The sequence below is a fragment of the Ptychodera flava genome, chromosome 12 (assembly GCF_041260155.1).
Source record: "Ptychodera flava strain L36383 chromosome 12, AS_Pfla_20210202, whole genome shotgun sequence".
NCBI lineage: Eukaryota > Metazoa > Hemichordata > Enteropneusta > Ptychoderidae > Ptychodera > Ptychodera flava.
Genome location: NC_091939.1, coordinates 9,705,704 through 9,717,425, shown reverse-complemented (window position 1 = coordinate 9,717,425; position 11,722 = coordinate 9,705,704). Strand labels below are relative to the sequence as shown.

General features: G+C 39.7%; 1 non-coding gene across 1 annotated transcript; it reads right to left on the bottom strand.

The window, feature by feature from the left end:
• Positions 1-5,686: 5,686 nt before the first annotated feature.
• LOC139146899 (U1 spliceosomal RNA) lies at positions 5,687-5,851 on the bottom strand. The gene has a single exon (XR_011555606.1). It is a non-coding gene; the product is annotated as a U1 spliceosomal RNA (small nuclear RNA).
• Between the last annotated feature and the right edge of the window lie 5,871 nt (positions 5,852-11,722).

Genomic DNA, 11,722 nt, shown 5'->3' with positions numbered 1-11,722 from the left:
TGCAGTTCAGTTTATATGTGTGCTGTTGTCTTTGAAAATACTATTTGAGAGACGTTGATTGTCCTGGGTATAAGTGCATTCAACATTACTGCAGTAAACCTGGTAGGGGGTACTCTTGATATTTTCATACGGGGGTGTGCCACCAAAGTTGAAAATATTGACCCATGTATATTCCAAAAATATGACCCATCGTTACAGATTTCCTTGACAAATTTGGGGAATTTTCACCCTTTATTCTGTAGGATGCGAAGGTTTTCCTAATGCATGGGACATTTGCTTCGTTATCAACCCATGTTAACGGGATGAAGATTGACCAGTGTTTAGGGATTTTTTCGTGAAAAAGTGACCCATTTGGGCAGCACATACTGGTACACCTTTTCTAGGGGAGTCCCCCAGCCTGGGAGTAAATCTAGGCACGCAAACGGAGACTTTGATGCTTGAAGGTGTGTACAGTATTTGATGTATATTTTGCTGGTGTATTTTTCAATTTGAAAATTACATCACTGTGTATAGTAAGACCATGCGATTGATGAGAATGCTTTTAAAAGTAATTTTGATGTTTCAGAATCATAGATCTCCAACATTCTGAGAGGCTTTTGAACTACAATCTCAGGGGGGGGGGGAGGAGGGTCTTCTTTCAACTGAATTCAACTTGTGAGGCATGAGCTGTAACCATCTGGAAAGAAATAGATAATAGCATAAAGGATTGGAAAGACTAAATGATTTCAATCACGTTTCTTTCATTATAGTTTGTGTAACTAGTATACTACCTTCATGTGAACCTACCAATGGATATATGATAGAAGAGACATAAACGGTCAAAGGTGAACTGTAATCAACGTAATAGATATTTTGACATTTCTGATAAACTTTTATCTGATGTATTTATTCCAACTGATGCTCTTTGCTGTGCTAATGTGCATTGTAGTAATACTGATCATGCTCAGAGCATATCCAATTTTTACGACAATATTATAGATTGTCTTTATTCTGCTGGTATGGAGATATCTTCTAGTCACTGTAACAGTACCAAGTATATGGTTCCTGGATGGAATGACCATCTCAAAGAAATTCATTCTATTGCAAGAGACGCTTTTAAATTATGGCGTGAAAGTGGCAAACCCAGGCATGGTCCGTTATTTGACTTCAAACGCTTGACGCATGCGCGTTTTAAATATGCCTTGAGAATCTGTAGGCGTAATGTTGAGCAAGTCAAAGCTGATGCAACTGCGAAAAATCTGAATACAGGGAATTATAATAAATTTTGGCATTCCGTTCAGAAAATAAATGCAAAATCTCCACTCAGGCCTAATACTATTCATGGTTGTAGTGGCGATGCCAATATTGCTGAAATGTGGAGTAAACACTTCAGTGATCTGTTTAATGTGGTCCATTCAACAAGAGAAAAGGCATCTGTTCTTGATAGTATTGATGGTTGCAAAATGGATGATACTATTCATATATCTCCCACTGATGTTAAAAATGCTATTAGTAAATTACATTTGGGGAAATCGGCAGGGCCTGATTTCCTCTCGCCTGAGCATTTTATTTTTGCCAGCAAAAAGGTGTATATACTTTTGAGTATGTGTTTTACTGCCATGCTTTTGCATGGTTTGTGTCCTCATAGATTCTCTGCTACTATTTTAGTCCCGATTATTAAAGACAGAAATAGTAACATTACTGACAAAAACAATTATCGGCCAATCGCACTGTCAACAATTGCTTCGAAAGTCATGGAATTTGTTATTCTGGGCAAGATTGATTGCTATCTTGATTCATCACACTACCAATTTGGTTTTAAGCCCTCTCATTCTACTGACATGTGTGTATTTGTTTTGAAAGAAATCATTAGCTATTATAGGAAACGAGGTAGCAATGTTATTATTACGTTTATGGATGCTTCTAAGGCATTCGATCGAGTTAATCACTGGACACTCTTTAAAAAGCTGATCTCTAGAAATGTACCAATTCTTTTCGTAAGGTTTCTCCTTATCTGGTACAGAACTCAGAATATTTTCATTCGTTGGGCCAATTGCCTATCTGACAGTTTTACAGTAGTCAATGGTGTCAAGCAGGGAGGAATTTTATCTCCGAAGCTTTTTAATGTCTATGTTGATCATCTTAGTACAAGACTAGTTAATTCAAAAGTGGGATGTAACATAGGTGGTGTTTTCATAAATCACTTAATGTACGCTGATGATATCTGCTTGATCAGCCCTTCTGTCAAGGGAACTCAAAACTGGTTGACATATGTAGCCACTATGGCGACCTGCATGACATTACTTTTAATACGAAGAAAACACAATGTATGTGTGTCATTTCAAAACGCACTCAGATTGTACACACTCCATCTGTTTATCTTATGGTATGGAAATTACATTTGTAGCAAAGAAAAAGCATCTTGGGTATTTGGTGACGGACCAGTTTAGTGATAATGAAGACATTGAGCGTCAAAAGAGAGCATTATATGTATCTGCAAATATGCTCTTAAGAAAATTTTCATTATGTTCTTTGAATGTAAAGTGTAATCTTTTCAAAGCATATTGCTACCAATTATATGGTGGTAATCTGTGGGTTAATTATACTGCTGGTGTCTTGAAACAAGTGAAAGTTGGTTACAATAATGCAGCTCGCATTTTTCTTGGCTATGAGAGACGCAGTAGTGCAAGCTCTATGTTTGTTTCTAATAGGATTGATAGTTTTTATGCTCTTTTACGAAAGCAAATGTATTTTCTGATGAAAAGAATATCTTACAGTGAAAATACAATTGTAAGAATGGTTAATGATGTACTGTTTTACAGTTCTGACTTGCGTAACCTGTGGAGAAAGTCGATCTTTCATGGTTAGTGAATGAATTTATATATGGATAGTATATCCAACACCATTTTTTTTGTATCATAGTATCTGTATTTCCTTTGTGTAATTTATATGGACGAATGTTGTCCGAAATAAAATAATAATAATAAAAATAATAAATGAAATAATAAAAAATTACGCCTGTCAAGAAGTATAGTGGCCTGCATGTATTAGAGATGAGCATTTTCCTGTGTCAGCATGAAGCGCCCTCTATTATTGTTTGACCGTCACTTGTTTTCTGTTTGTCGCCTCGCTCGGATTTCTTCAGCGAATTGTCCCTTGATGTAAAAAAGTAAATTTCCCACAAAACTTCAAAACATTCGATGGCTCATGATCAATGTTGAATTTTTAGCTAATAGAGTGCATGAGGTCATGCAGAAGTTCTGCTTGAAAGCTTTTTCTTGAAGATGTCTTTGAAAAGATGCACATTTACTCTCAACTTCAGACGTGAACTTTGAATAATATGTCAAGGTATATGCACATAGCACTAAAGACGCAAAAATGAACTATGTTAGAACAGTTATTTTTACGCCGACTGTGAAAAACTGATTGCTTTGTTTTGATCAAAGGAACAGTTTTTGTCCAGTTTTGCTCAGAGATTTGTTCCATATTCAGAGAAAATAAAATGTGAGGCTCACGTACAACAAGCGTATGCAGCCGCTATAAGTTTTCCATGGGCAATGCGTAGATAAAGCGGACACGGTATGGCGCGTAATCCATGCCAAAATTAATACCTTACATTTGAGCCAACTTCATTCAACTCTCGCTCAGTGCGACCCAACTGTGGCCACCTTCATTCGGCTCTCGCTCAATGCGATTCAACTCTCGCTCAGTGCGACCCAACTGTGGCCACCTTCATTCGGCTCTCGCTCAATGCGATTCAACTCTCGCTCAGTGCGATCCAACTGTGGCCACCTTCATTCGGCTCTCGCTCAGTGGACCCAACTGTGGCCACCTTCATTCGGCTCTCGCTCAATGCGATTAAACTCTCGCTCAGTGCGACCCAACTGTGGCCACCTTCATTCGGCTCTCGCTCAGTGCGACCCGACTGTGGCCACCTTCATTCGGCTCTCGCTCAGTGCGACCCAACTGTGGCCACCTTCATTCGGCTCTCGCTCAATGCGACCCAACTGTGGCCACCTTCATTCGGCTCTCGCTCAGTGCGACCCAACTGTGGCCGACTTCATTCGGCTCTCGCTCAGTGCGACCCAACTGTGGCCAACTATCGCCCAATTCCATCCAATATTGTCGCCAACCTATCCAACTTTCACGAAACTCAATGCGACTCGTAACTTCGGAAACAGCTTTCAAAGCAATATCTTTGGTACTATGATTCTATTATAATTAACAGACAATATTCATATCATTAAAAAAATGGGTCATCTAATATTATGAAGTTTAAGGACATTTTGAATGAGAAGACTTACACAGTAGGCCTACAGTTGGTTAGGGAAATAGTACATTGAGAATAAAATTACTGTAAAGGGGAGAAAAATCAAAAAAATCAAAACAGAATTAGAAACTCTGTTAAATACAACGGGTATGGGAAGAATGACATCATTTATTCTTAGACTAATAATCGGTATTAAATATTTAAGCAATAAAAGCACACCCAGCAACGGTATACATCGAGATTTTGACCAATTCACGACATATGCACGAGTGATAGCGAGAGCATAAAATAATAATAATAATAATAATATTGTTTGCTTGTAAATGGAGAATTTACATCACATTTGTGGTAATAAAAATGTAATACAAAAATAAGTTAAATTTTTTCTAAAAGGGATCTAGTCGAAATTGAGCGGTATACCGTCGCTTGGTTTAATGTATTGCTATTGGAAACAATATTTGCGCGAACGAACTCCTAATCCATTGAAGACAACAGAATTATTTATATAGCTAGACGACGTGATAACAAGAACTTTGTTGGAACTGTAAATCTGGACTTCCGCAACAGACTTTTGGGTTGAATATTTGGATCCCCCAGGACAATGACAGAAAACATATGAATATATTAATGACGTCATGTGACGTCACTATGATGCCCTGTGACGTCTCGTGTAGTATGGCAAAGTTGGTCACTTTAATGATGGGTTGGCTGCCATGAACCACATTCTGGCACGGTCAATTTGAAGTAAAATCAGAGTCGATAACATAACATAGAATCACCTTCACATAAGTAAAGTAAATGCAATGGACTCTAAATCACGTGTGATTTGTTTCAACTCAAAAGTGTCTTCATTTGAATCGCATGCTGTGGCGCCCATTTCAAAAATGGTTCGCCCCAACCAAGCCCCCCAAACACGGAATATCCCCCGACACGAATGCGTTCAGCTCAAAAGCAAGACGATGCAGAGTCATCAAATGAGTTGAGCTTCAAAGGTAATCTAGGGAGCATGATTCAAACGAGTCGCGGCGGAAAGCGAATGCATTACACGAGTCGCATTGAGTTTCGTGAAAGTTGGATAGGTTGGCGACAATATTGGATGGAATTGGGCGATAGTTAAATGAAGTTGGCCACAGTTGGGTCGCATTGAGCGAGAGCCGAATGAAGTCGGCCACAGTTGAATCGCATTGAGCGAGAGCCGAATGAAGGTGGCCACAGTTGGGTCGCATTGAGCGAGAGCCGAATGAAGGTGGCCACAGTTGGGTCGCACTGAGCGAGAGTTGAATCGCATTGAGCGAGAGCCGAATGAAGGTGGCCACAGTTGGGTCGCACTGAGCGAGAGTTGAATGAAGTTTGGCTCAAAATGTAAGGTATTAATTTTGGCATGGATTACGCGCCATAGACACGGGTTGATCAGTTTCTATCTTTCGATTAAATTATCAGGGGATAGCGCGAACGCAGTCCCCCACTACCAGAAATTATGCACCCGAGTCACCCACATTTGGGGTGATCGCAAGGGTCAACCCGCCCGGAGTGCAATGGACAGGCCTCGCCCTGGAGGAACCGCCTACGTGATCACGGTTAACCTCTGTGCCAGGTAAGTATGCATTTGTAGGGCTTCGTTCAGTCTATATACAAAGACTTTTAAACTTTGACTACGGTTTCATGGTGAGTTAACGACAACCAATAGGAATACAGAATTGCCAACCCCCTTGATGTGATCCTTTTGTTATTCAAATTTTGGTATAAAATCCACTTCCTGTAACACACGCTTCACGCTTGCCGGCATGCCGCCGTGCCAGCGCTCACAGTTTAGTTTGCGGCTTGTAAGAGACGATCGACGTACATGTCATACTGATCATTGCTGATACTGACAATAACTTGTCCTCATGTATCACTTTCCTACGGCATCATTACCAATAAAATCCTCCCGTTAGCGCGCAAACGTGTTTGCATGAAGTGTATATACTACCGTGGTTGTCGTTTACTTGTAACTCACCGTGAAACCACAGTCAAAATGAAGCCCTACAACTGCGTGATCACGTAGGAAGTTCCTCAAGGGCGAGGCCTGTCCTTTGCACTCCGGGCGGCTTGACCGTTGTGATCACCCGAAAGGGGGGGGGGCGTTATTATCCCCTTATTATCAAATTACAAAAAAAAAAGACAGTAAAAATTAAAAAGATAAAAAGTAAAAGATGTACACAGCCAGTTTTTATGGACGGTTTTTACAGCGCCGTCTCCTTGATTGATAAGCTTATCGCTATCGTTATTGCTACAATAAGCTTACGTTGAGAGTGAACCTCACATTATCAGAAAAGGAATTTAAATCGCGCTTTGTTACATGTGTTTGTTTGTTTATTTATTATTATTTTTCAATTGGCTATATGGAACGTCCAGACAAATTTTTATTAGAAGTAACACTGTACAATAGTACACAGTGAGACCTCTCAGGTTTAAACATTATTTTAATCCAAATATGAGACAAAAATAATTTCTTTGTTCAAACAAAGTAATCTGTGATGTGAGGCGTAGCCGCGCTATACAGCCCTGCCACGCCATGCAGCGCTATGGGGCATAGTTTTGGCTTGTTTGGCATCTTTATGTCGTCTTTAGGCAGTATGGACGTCGACGAAGCCTGAAAGATGACGTTGAGATGCTATGGCAAAATTTTGGCATGATACTTGATACTCAATTTCTGAGAGGTTCCAGGAAAGAAAGTTTCGATAATACCGTGGCCGAATCTATAGGCTCGACAAATTATTGTAGATGGACGCAGGATTGTCTGTCAAGAACGTCTACCTTATCAAAATGACTAAATATGCAATGTGCTATGAAACAGTCCATTGGTTTCTCGTTTGAATAATGCTTGAGAATTAGAAAATCGAGTGATTATCCTCGTGGCAAAAACTGTAGACCTTCATCTTAGGTGGGTAAATCTTCCGTAAATTAAAACTTGACAATTCGCACAAATGTAAACACTTTCCTTCTCACGAAGGTCAATATATATGCGAATAAATGCACACAGGACATTTAACTTGCTTTTCCCGAACTAGGAGACAGTACTGAAAGATCACACTAGCACTGAAAGTCAAGTACCACACCGCACTGACCGATCGACGACTGGTCAGTGCGGTGTGCTACTCGACCGTATCTGTGAAGTGTGGGGGCAGTCATTGTCGTACACACTGATAAAACTATATTCCTTTTAGTTTTACATGAAGAATTTACAGAGTTTACCAATCAACATTGGTCTTTGAAGTCGATCTTATCAAATTGTTTAAATTACCAGACAGGGAGACGGGCAAAATCGTGTGAATATAGCGGCCGTCATATTCAGTAGCCTTATAAAACGAAATAATGCTAACACTGACACTGAGGGCGCTATGATCAGCCACGTTGAAACTGGATTCTGCGTGTTGATGTCATTCCAAAGGAGGAGTTTCTGTTCAAACTTTCACACTCCGGACAAGCTGTTGCAAAATTGGTTTTGAAATTTAAGGTTATTTCAGACGAGATACACTAATTTGCTTCAAGGCCGTGGCCAATAGAAGTACAAAGAAAGGCTGTGATATGCCAAATAAAACATCTGCAACATTGGGTTAACTTGAGAATGTAAGGCTTTTATTCCAGATAAAAGCTGTAAACATACATCTCGGTACACTGCGTACATGTTGACAGCAAAAATGTTCTATTCAATTGTACGTAAAAGGAGTTATCAAGTTTTCCTTAAATAACAAAAACGACAACAGAATGTACACAAAAAGGAAAATAACAATTAATGTAATAAAAACATGGAACTTTAAAACACTGTGACAAAATATTTTAATCACTGCATACAAAATCGCACATTTTGTATAAATACTTATTTATATAACAGACTGATCACGAAAGAATGCTGTCCATCGTTTAGTTTTGGGGAAAGACACTAAAATAGGAAATAAATGTAAATCTTACAATGTCAGGACAAGCTAGCGAGGTATATTATCTTTCAAAGCTGTGAAAAATGTCCCTTTATTTGCCAGAGCTTGATCAGGCTCAGTTGAAAAAATCTTTCCTTTCTTTCTTTAACCCTTTCACCCCCAGTTCCCTGTGTACAGGTCCAACTTTACCATACAAAACAATGGATTTGGGACAAAACCATGGTGGTGAAAAGGTTAAGGGTGAGAGGCAAGTGGGAGGGATATCATGTTAGGTTGAGGAATCTCTTCCTGGTGTTATTTTGTACTGTTAGCATTGCAGGTGTTTAAGTCTAGGATGAGTAATCGTGTAATTCATAAATGTCAACAATGTCTCTACATCCCTGGCGTCTTGAAGCATGAAAGCATTGCAACTTGGGCCCCCAAAAAAATGCAGAAAAAGAAAATTTAAAGAAGTTTGCTCACTTGTCAAAATGGCAATTGTTGAAGTCTGTAAGAACAGAATCATCTTCAGAATAAACTACAAGTGAAATGTTGATTTCATTTTCAAACAAGTCATCGTTGATGACACAGTCCCCACTTGTTAATGGGTATTTTGATTACAGGTCCTCAGAGAGGATAGAGTCCTCTTCATTAGGTCTGTGATAAAAATACTTTTGAATGAATTCGCTCGATACATGTCTGAGTTATGGTTCAGGACATGAAAAAAATCGTAACAAAATGGTCGCACAGTGGCCATATTGGATCGCATCACAAAACAAATTGATGTACATAGCTATGACATTGTCGATGTCCTTGTACCAACTTTGAATAAAATTGGTCGAAACATGCGGATATGCCTGAGAAATGGCTCTGTACATGAAAAAATCGTAATAAAATGGCCGCCTGGCGGCCATATTGGATCGTATCACAAAACAAATGCCGTGCAAGCTATGACATTTGTCAATAAGCTTGTACCAACTTTGAATAAAATCGGTTGAAATGTGCCAGAGTAATGGCTCTGTACATGAAAAAATCGTAATAAAATGGCCGCCTGGCGGCCATATTGGATCGTATTACAAAACAAATCGATGTGCATAGCTATGACATTGGTCGATGTTCTTGTACCAACTTTGAATAAAATGGTCGAAACATGCAGATATGCCTGAGTTACGGCTCTGTACATGAAAAAATCGTAATAAAATGGCCGCCTGGCGGCCATATTGGATCGTATCACAAAACAAATTGCCGTGCACAGCTATGACATTGACAATAAGCTTGTACCAACTTTGAATAAAATCGGTTGAAACGTGCCTGAGTAATGGCTCTGTACATGAAAAAATCGTAATAAAATGGCCGCCTGGCAGCCATATTGGATCGTATCACAAAACAAATTGCCGTGCACAGCTATGACATTGGTCAATACGCTTGTACCAACTTTGAATAAAATCGGTTGAAACGTGCCTGAGTAATGGCTCTGTACATGAAAAAATCGTAATAAAATGGCCGCCTGGCGGCCATATTGGATCGTATCACAAAACAAATTGACATGCATATCTATGACATTGGTCAATGTCCTTGTACCAACTCTGAATAAAATCGGTCGAAACATGCCTGAGTAATGGCTCTATACATGAAAAAATCGTAATAAAATGGCCGCCTGGCGGCCATATTGGATCGTATCACAAAACAAATTGATGTACATATCTATGACATTGGTCAATGTCCTTGTACCAACTTTGAATAAAATCGGTTGGAACATGCCTGAGTTATGGCTCTGTACATGAAAAAATCGTAATAAAATGGCCGCCTGGCGGCCATATTGGATCGTATCACAAAACAAATTGACGTGCATATCTATGACATTGGTCAATGTCCTTGTACCAACTTTGAATAAAATCGGTTGGAACATGCCTGAGCTATGGCTCTGTATATGAAAAAATCGTAATAAAATGGCCGCCTGGCGGCCATATTGGATCGTATCACAAAACAAATTGACGTGCATATCTATGACATTGGTCAATGTCCTTGTACCAAGTTTGAATAAAATCGGTTGGAACATGCCTGAGTTATGGCTCTGTATATGAAAAAATCGTAATAAAATGGCCGCCTGGCGGCCATATTGGATCGTATCACAAAACAAATTGACGTGCATCTGTATGACATATGAAGTAATCCTTGTACCAAGTTTGAATGAAATCGCTCCAGGCATCTCAGAGATATCTGCGTGAACGGACGGGACGCACGGACGGACGCACGGACGGACGCACGCACGCACGCACGGACATGACCAAACCTATAAGTCCCCCCGGACGGTGTCCGTGGGGACTAAAAATCTGTCAGCGGTTTACAGTTCAGTGATGTTTTTTCATGGTGTTTTCCTGGATGGGCCGAAAAGTGGGGGAAAAAATGTCAATGCAGGACGAATATCTGTTTACACATTTACATCTCATCAATGAAATTTTGAGGCTCTTGTAAAAACTGACCATACCTAACATGTTCACTTTTGACATGTTTAACGCAAAGTGAATCACTGTTGGAATGGTTCCACTTATAGTAGTATTCAAAATGGTGAAAAAAAAAATAACTGACAATTGTAAACAGAGGCTTTCATCTGTCAGGACACATCTCCATTCATACTATTGAGATGTTCCTTTGTGCCCAGTTTCATTGTTGATTTATCCTTGGCTACTTGACAAGCATGTCACGTTGCAGGACCAATGGCTTCTTCTCTTGTAAACAGAGAGAACCCCACCGTTCCCGTCACATGGTTGCACACATGCGCCACAATGCTGGGAGGAAGCTATTCTGTTGTTACAAGGCTGAAGGACACATTAAAGCAAAGATAGGCTTGGCTGGGCCCTGCTGTTCATTGGTTATGCAATTGTGCTTTATCACCATCACAGAATGCTAATAAACACTGCCTGACTCGGTCAATGCACCCTGGTCTATCATACTTTCCTGAAAGTATTTTGTTCTTCTACGCCTTCTAAAGATTAAAGTTGTTGGTATGAAGTTGGAGACGTACTTGTTGCATCTCAATGAACTCCTCATTTCAAAAAAATGCCAGTTTTACAGTTTTGGATGGAATGTAATCCAAAAACTTTCATCACCAAAAATTTGGGAAAATCACACCAAATTTGAGCATTTATTTATGGAAATGGATAGCCTATGATTTAGCCATGTATCTCATGGCTCTGTCGACTCAAAAAAAGTTGAATCAGAGCAACTGTCAAAATGACTGGCTGGATTCTGCACCAGGAAAAGGGTGAACACCTACAGCCCGAATCTACGATGAATCATTTGAATTTCACCATTCCAAAATAGCTAATCTACAGTTTTGAAAGATCGGAATTTAGGAGTTTAATAGGGGAAGAGAGCATAACATGGCAGGGAATAAATCGTGTTCCTACAGTTCAACATTCTTCCTTTTGTTTTAAGTATCTCTTTCAGCTGATCATGTTGCTATGAGAATGTTTGACTTTCTGTGTGCATGACGCCATGCGTAGGCGAGTTGGAGCAATAGCCACCATCAACAATCTTAAACGCCACACTGTGGCCTCATCGAATATCGAAATCA